This window comes from Heterodontus francisci, chromosome 17 (assembly GCF_036365525.1).
Source record: "Heterodontus francisci isolate sHetFra1 chromosome 17, sHetFra1.hap1, whole genome shotgun sequence".
Lineage (NCBI taxonomy): Eukaryota > Metazoa > Chordata > Chondrichthyes > Heterodontiformes > Heterodontidae > Heterodontus > Heterodontus francisci.
In genome coordinates, this window is record NC_090387.1 from 72,026,990 (window position 1) to 72,035,148 (window position 8,159).

Below are 8,159 nucleotides of genomic sequence, written 5' to 3' on the forward strand. Positions count from 1 at the left end.
TGTGGTTTCTGCATTGTGGAATCCCTTCTGTGTCTGCCCATCAATGCTGGTGGCCTGTCTGGTTACCATCTTCATTAATGACATCCCAAATGGATTGTTGAAAGACCTCTTGGGCTTCCAAAAGACAGTATCCCCATGAAAGGCTATTTGGCTCAAAGGGGTGAGGTATTCAGAAAAATATTTTGGAATGGATAAGAAATTGGTTGGAGGAAACTTCTTTTCCCTCTTGGCATCCCCTCAAAGCAACACAGCTGTGATTAGGAGCTTGGTGGTACAGGAAATTGACTACAAATGCAGCATCCTGATTGTGGTTCCAATGCACCACACTGCTGTTCTGTCAGAACACAAATCCCCATCCGCAATTGTATGTAAATACACAACTGGAATTCTGTACGTTGAAGCTACAATTCAGACCCACCAGCACAGGAACAAGGCTTACCGCTTACTTATCACTGGTCTCAAAAATGTAGATAACCAAGTTGAGGGTTGTAATTCCAGAGCTCCACTTCCTCGGTGCTGCTCATACACTCAGTGCTACATTATTGCACTGTGGACAGCATGAGATATTTAATCTGGAGCATGACAAGAAAAAGAATGTGTGAATAGCCAGTGCTACTGTAGGTTTGGGCAAGCTTTATTGCACCAGTTAATTAAACTGTAAACATGTTTACAGATGTTACTGAGATGTTACAACAGTTTGGATTCCCGGGTCCTGATGGACTTCATCCGAGGGTCTTAAAAGAGGTGGCTAATGAGGTAGTACATGTGTTGATGTTAATTTTTCAAAATTTGCTTGATTGTGGAAAGGTTCCATCAGACTGAAAGTAGCAAATATAACCCCTTTATTCAAGAAGGCGGGAGGTAGTGGGGGGAGGCAGAAAACAAGTAACCAGACGCCAGTTAGTTTGGTGTCTGTCGTTGGGAAGGGGTTAGAATCAATCATTAAGGAGGTTGTAGTTGGGCACTTAGAAAAACTCAAGGTAATCGGGAATAGTCAGCATGGTTTTGTGAAAGAGAAATCACGTTTAACCAATTTATTGGAGTTCTTTGAAGGTGTAACGTGTGCCGTGGATAAAGGGGAGCCTGTTGACGTACTGTACTTGGATTTCCAGAAGGCATTTGACAAGGTGCTACATAAAATGTTATTGCGCAAAGTAGGAGCTCATGGTGTCGGGGGTAGTATATTAGCATGGATAGAAAATTGTCTGGCTGACAGAAAACAGAGTATGCATAAATGGGCCCTTTTCTCATTGGCAGGTTGTGATGAATGGAGTCCCACAGGGATCTGTGCTGGGGCCTCAACTTTTTACAATTTATATCAATGACTTAGATGAGGGGAGCAATGGCATGGTAGGTAAATTTTCAGATGACACAAAGATAGGTAGGAAAGTATGTTGTGAAGAGGACATAAGGAGGTTGCAGACCGATATAAATAGGTTGAGTGAGTGGGCAAAAATCTGGCAAATGGAGTATAATGTGGGAAAATGTGAAGTTGTTCACTTTGGCAGGAAGAATAAAAAAGATTATTATTTAAACGGGGAATGACTGCAGAAATCCGCGGTGCAGAGGGATCTATGTGTTCTAGTGCAGGAGTCACGAAAAGTTAGTATGGAGGTACAGCAGGTGATAAAGGCAGCTAATGGAATGCTATCCTTTATTACAAGAGGAATTGAAAATAAAATTAAGGATGTTATACTTCAGTTATAAAAGGTATTGCATTGGAGGCGGTTCAGAGGAGGTTTACTAGATTGATTCCTGGAATGAGCAGGTTGTCTTATGAAGAAAGGTTGGACTGTCTGGGCTTGTTTTCTTTGTAGTTTTGAAGAGTGAGAGGAGACTTGATTTGAAGTTTATAAGATCCTGAACTGTCTTGACAAAGTGGATGTGGAGGGGGTTTTCCTCTTCTGGGTGAGTCCAGAACTAGGGGGCACTGTTTTAAAATTAGGGGTCACCCTTTTAGGATAGAGATGAGGAGAAATTTTTTCTCTGAGAGTTGTGCAACTTTGGAACTCTGTGCCTCAGAAGGTGGTGGAGGCAGTGTCATTGAATATTTTTAAAGCAGGTAGATAGATTCTTAGGCAAGGGAATCAAGGGTTTTCGGGGTAGATAGGAGTGTGGAATTCGAAACACAAACAGATCAGCCATGATCTTATTGAATGGTGGAGCAGGCTCGAGGGGCCGAATGGCCTACTTCTGCTCCTAATTCATATGTTCGTAGGGAGGTTATGCTTCAGTTATACAGAGCATTGGTGAGACCACATCTGGAGTACTGTGTACAGTATTGGTCTCCTTATTTAAGGAAGGATGTAAATGCGTTGGAAGCAGTTGAGAGAAGGTTTACTAGACTAATACCTGGAATGGGTGGGTTGTCTTATGGGGAAAGGTTGCATGGCTAGGCTTGTATACGCTGGAGTTTAGAAGATAAGAGGCAAATTGATTGAATCAGGATTTTTCCTCTTGTGGGACAATCTAGAACTAGGGGTCACTTTAAAAATAAGGGGTTGTCCATTTAAGACAAAGATGAGGATACATTTTTTCTCTCAGAGGGTAGTGAGTCTTTGTAACTCTCTTCCTCAAAGGGTGGTGGAAGCAGAGTATTTTAATATTTTTAAGGCAGAGGTAGAAAGATTGTTGATAAACAAGGGGCTGAAAGGTTCTGGGGGTAGGCAGGAATGTGGACTTGAGGTTACAATCAGATCAGCCATGATCTTGTTGAACGGCGGAGCAGGCTCGAAGGTCCTGCTCCTAATTCATATGTTCGTAGATAACCACTGAGGCGTTGAGTGTAAAAATGTTCGGATCCAGGATTGATTTCAATGTCACTATAGCAGAACACCTTTGGAAGCTGGATTCTCCCATCAGGCCTCACTCAGGGTGAGAGATTTAAGCTTTTTAATTATAAAGTGTTGTATGTAGGAGAACCAAATGGATATCTCACACACTCTCGGAAATAGATAAGGAAAGCTGAAAAATCCAGTGGCCTGAGCCTTGAGACTCAACATGTCCAACAACTGCAGAGCGGCAATCAACAAAGCAAAAACATATTGAACAGGACAGTCAAAGCACTAGGGTACAAGTCAGAGGAAGACATGTTTAAACTAGTTCGTGCTCTGATCAAACCACACGTAAGTCCCGTGTCCAGTTGTGATTGAACTACGGCACTGTGCCAGGAAAGGAAACAGAATTCTCGGTTTATCGATGGTTTGCCCAACAATGTTGTGTGTCAAGTCAAGACGTGTGTGTTGTGTCTTTCCTTGCGCTTAAGGCTGTTTCTGTTCCATTCTACCCTTGCCTTTAGGTCCCAACACTTACGAGGATGGTGCAGCCTACGTTCAAGCACAATTTGAGAGCAAGAACCGCTCTCCCAATAAGGAGATCTACTGCCACTTGACCTGCGCTACGGATACTGGCAACATCCAGGTGGTCTTCGATGCCGTCACTGACATCATCATTGCCAACAATCTCCGAGGCTGCGGCTTATACTGACTCTACTGTCTAGAGGCAAATTTGGTGATGATTATTGAATGCAAGTTGGTAAATAAAGGCATAACGTATATAATTCTTTTTAGTTATCATAAGCTGCCAGCAGAACTAGACTCCTGAAACCCCGCAGCCTTATCACAAACTTGTACACTGTTAACACTGTACTTCACAGGATCTTCTGCTTTAAAGAGAAAAATTTTACAAAAACCTTTTTAAAAAAAAATCCACACCCTCACCCCCACCCTGGGAAGACGAACCATTTTTATTAGTACCATGTCTGCCTGTTTTTAAACACATGGCCCGTACTACGGAATCGGTGTGGCACTTCACCTTCCAAGCACAAGGCCGAGTTTCCAGTGTTTAGTTCCGTGGCAGCTCTTTGACTAATATGTTAGGAAACCTGAGGACGCACAGGACAGCACCATATCAGCTGCATTGAGCCTCCCTCTTCATATGGTGGAATGGAACGGCCCTGAGTTAAGCACAGCAACAGCCTTGGAGCTTTCCACTCTGACCGAGGGAGGAGAGGGGCTTCCGTTTACTAAAAGCTTGAAGGTCTATTTTTGCCAGAGAAGTTTTCTTTTGTTTCGTTTCATTTTCTTTGACTGTCCTTACCAGTGCCAACCTGCCCCTCCAGCCATTCTCCCACCCCCCAAACATTCCCCACCCCACCCCTCGTTTTGGTGAGCTTGTGAAAATGGCTTAGACAAGTTGGTGACCTGATAAATGTTTCTCTTCCTCCCCTGAGAGTGTGCATGAAGAATCTCTTGTGTGTTTTGTGTGATGGGAAGGTTCCCTCAGCCTCTTTCTGCAGACTGTATAATGGACTATCCTGGTGCCCTTATGTACAGATAGCATGATCTTTGGCCTTTGTGAGACACAGCCTTCCTACACGGTCAATTCAACCTTCTGAAAACTGAATGGTGGTTGTGTGTTTCAGTAGAATGCTGTAGATCTGGTTTTAGCCAAGTCTTTAAAAGTAGAAGCTAAAATAATAAATTATTTAAAACATCCATTTCTTGTGCTATGTAGCTTCAAAAAGTTATTTTTCCCTTTTTTTAAAGTTAAAGAAATTTTGCTGAGAGGTTGTGTACAACACTCGGATTAGTTAAGCCAAGTTAATGTTTTGGATTATACTGGTTCAGCAATGCTTTGGTTACTCTTTAGCCTGACGTCCTGCATTTGCAACATCTTTTCTCGGCCTGGAGTCTTTCAACCCCACCATGGACCTTGACTGTCCCCCGAGACAGTGCAACTGTACAGTAACAATGAAACTCTGTTTAGACTTATCTTAATTCTAATTGTATCGGGATTTTAAAAAAAAAACAATTAAACGTGTTCACCCTCCAGGTTTGTATAGAAAAGCACAGCTCTCACTGGCCAAGTAGGTGCAGTAAAGATGTCCCCGTTTTACAATATTTGCTATGATACTGTGTAATATATAAGTTAGGCTTCATTTCTTTCTCGGTGAACGTCTGTGCTGCTATTTCTTTTTAGTGAATGGTGTTTTCTCCTGTGGGATGTTAGTGACGCAAACACCTCGAATGTAGTGTTTACATTAAAGCCACAGTTTTCATGACCAATATTGTTTGTCATTTCCTAGTTTGATTGAAACAAGGTCGCACCCCACTGTCTCACTATGAATAGGGCGTGACCTTTGAACGCTGACAGCGAACCAGCTTGTAGGAAAATAATGGCCGTCCGTCGCGGAGACGTTTCTACTTTATTTATTGATTCGTTTCTTGCTGGTGTCTGTTCAACGTGGCCAGTCTCTTTTACAGATGATGGAATATTCATGTGTAGCTCTTCAATAAAGAGGAAATTTGTCAGTAACACCCAGTCTCCAAACCTCTGGTTTTCCGATTACAATCATTCTTTTTGTGTTTTTGTTTATTAGCTCGGTACATTTCTGGTGTATGAAAAGTCATTTTTCTGTTAACAACCCTCTGTTAGAATGCGTGGGAGCTGCCTGTTGTCTTGCAGCTGGCGCCTTGCCCATTAAGTGATGTTGCTCATACTTCAGTCCTCATCGGCACAGCCGGTAGTGACAGTGGCACAGATCAGTGCAGAGAAGCCACACCTTCAATTTCGTCTTAAACCCCTTACGCCATTGAAAGGTTTCAGCTGACATCTGCTCCAAGAGGTTTGTGATAAGAGTATAGATGGCATGAGCCTTCCTCTTGTGTTTAGAGGTCTACCTGACTGACGGATTGGGAGACTGGAGCCTTCTTGTTGCCTGATGGATTACTCTCAGATTCATAGATTTTGATTGACTAGTCACCCTCTGGTTTTATCCCATTTAACATCTCGTTTTATCTTTATATTAACCCAAATCTTCATTTAAACACTCAAAGGGAGGGACCATTTATATGGAGCACATCCTCAAAGATGTCCAGCTTGGAATCCAGTAATCTTTACATGTAGATAGATGCCTGTTTACTGGGTCCAAAGTCAATGGTGCAACCAGTTTTACTTATTGTAACGATGAGTCTCACAGTTAAGGTAGATGCTTCTACCTTTTCATTAATAATATTGGAAAACTCTTAATTATTTTGAATTTGGTAAAATGTTTGAAATGTCAAGCAAATATCATGTTTGGTCATTTCTAACCTAAAAATGTAATAAATCAGATAAAATTAATTCACTGTTAACTCAATGAAGCAGATAAGCAGTAACATTAAAAAATGGCAGTTTGGGAAAGGTTCGTGGACTCAGGACAATATTAGCCTGGTAGTTTGTAGAGGCACAGAAGCTGCATGGATAATCAATGAGAAGAGTACTTGTGAGGTTCAGTGCATTTATACTGTGGATTTAGCATTAGTACAAAGTGATTTCTGCTTCCTAATGATGCTGAACTGATCATTTGATTCTAGGGTCATATGGGAATGGTAGCATAGTGGTTATGTTACTAGAATAGTAATTCAGAGACTTAGACTAATGACCTGGAGATATAAGTTCAAATCCCACCATGGCCACTGGGGAATTTAAATTCAATTAATTAACTAAATCTGGAATTTAAAAAAAAGATTAGTATCAGTAATGATGACAATGAAACAACTCGATTTTTGTAAAAACTTATCTGATTCTCTAATGCCCTTTCGTGAAAGAAATCTGCTGTCCTTACCCACTCTGGCCTATATGTGACTCCAGACTTTCAGCAATGTGGTTAACTCTTAACTGCTCTCTTAAATGGCAGTTGTTAATTTGTTAAGAAGGTGGCTCTTAACAGCCACCTTCTCAAGGGCAGTTACCCAACATCCCAGGAATGAGTTTAAGAAAATTAAGAGTCAGGGCTGAGCTACACAGTGAAGGTCCTTGGAGAGTGGGAGTTTTGCACTGCTTTGCTTTGGTTTGATGCTGCATGCAGTATAAATCTCCCAGTTAAATCTGACTGACTTCAAATGTTTACAGAAAATGGATTCTCCATCCTAATCTCAAAATCATTGAAGTTTTTTACTCCTTGTGGGCTGAAGCAGTCCTAGGCAAGCTACAGCCGAGGCATGTATATGGGCTGTAAGTCGGAAGGTTGTGAGTTCGAGTCCCATCTGGGACTTGAGCACAAAAATCAAGGCTGACACTCCAGTGTAGTATTGAGGGAGTGCTGCATAGTTGGCGGTGCCATCTTTCTGATGAGATGTTAAACCGAGGTCCTGTCTGCCCTCTCAGGTGGATGTATAATAGTGCCATGGGATCTTTCAAAGAAGAACAGAAGAGTTATCCCCAGTGTCTTAGCCATTCTTTATCCCTCAATTGACATCACAGCAACAGATTATCTGGTCATTATCACGTTGCTGTTTTTGGGAGTTTATGTGCAAATGGGCTGCCACATTTCCTATGTTACAACTGTGACTACAATTCAAAAGTACTTCATTGGCTGTAAAATGCTTTGGGACCTCCTAAGGTCATGAAAGGCGTTAAATAAATGCAAATCTTTAAAAGGAAAAGCCTTCAACCCACCTCAAGATCCAACAGAGAGAGTAATGAAGGCCCCAATTTTAACGTAGCAAGAAAGGGGCAGGTGAGGCAATCACCGACCGCCGCACCCAGCCCCCTCGCCCCCCGACCACCACCCCCACCAGCCTCAGTAACTTGAGGCCTGAGCGATTTTAACACCCAAGCTTCGTCTGCATGTCCCCAGTCAGTTGTCTGCCTGAATCTAGTGGAATACAGCAGCTGGCTAGCGGGAAGGAGCAGAATATTGGCCGGTCGGAAACTATTGTCAGGGATTGAAGGAGTGGTCCACAGCATTTGGGTAAATAGCAGGAGGAAGTTTTGGGAGGATCTCATGATTGAGTGGGGCTGGGGGTAGTCTTGGGACAGGGAAGGTCACAGCTTTCCCTGTGGGACCCAGAGAAGGACTTCTCCTGGCCCCACAATGAAGGATTTAAGAAGAAGTAAAACTTAATCTCTTTAGTTAGGAACAGGAGTAGGCATTCAGGCCCTTGAGCCTATTCCTCCATGCAGTGAGATCATGGCTGATCTGCATCTTAACTCCATACATCTACTTTATCTCCATAATCCCAAAATACCTTTGGCTAGCAAAAACCTATTGATCTGCAGATTTAAAATTATTCATTGAGCTAGTATCTACTGCTTTTTGTGGGAGAGGTCCACACTTCTGCCATCCTTTGTGTGAAGAAATATTTCCTAACTCCTCTCCTAAATGGCTTGGCTCT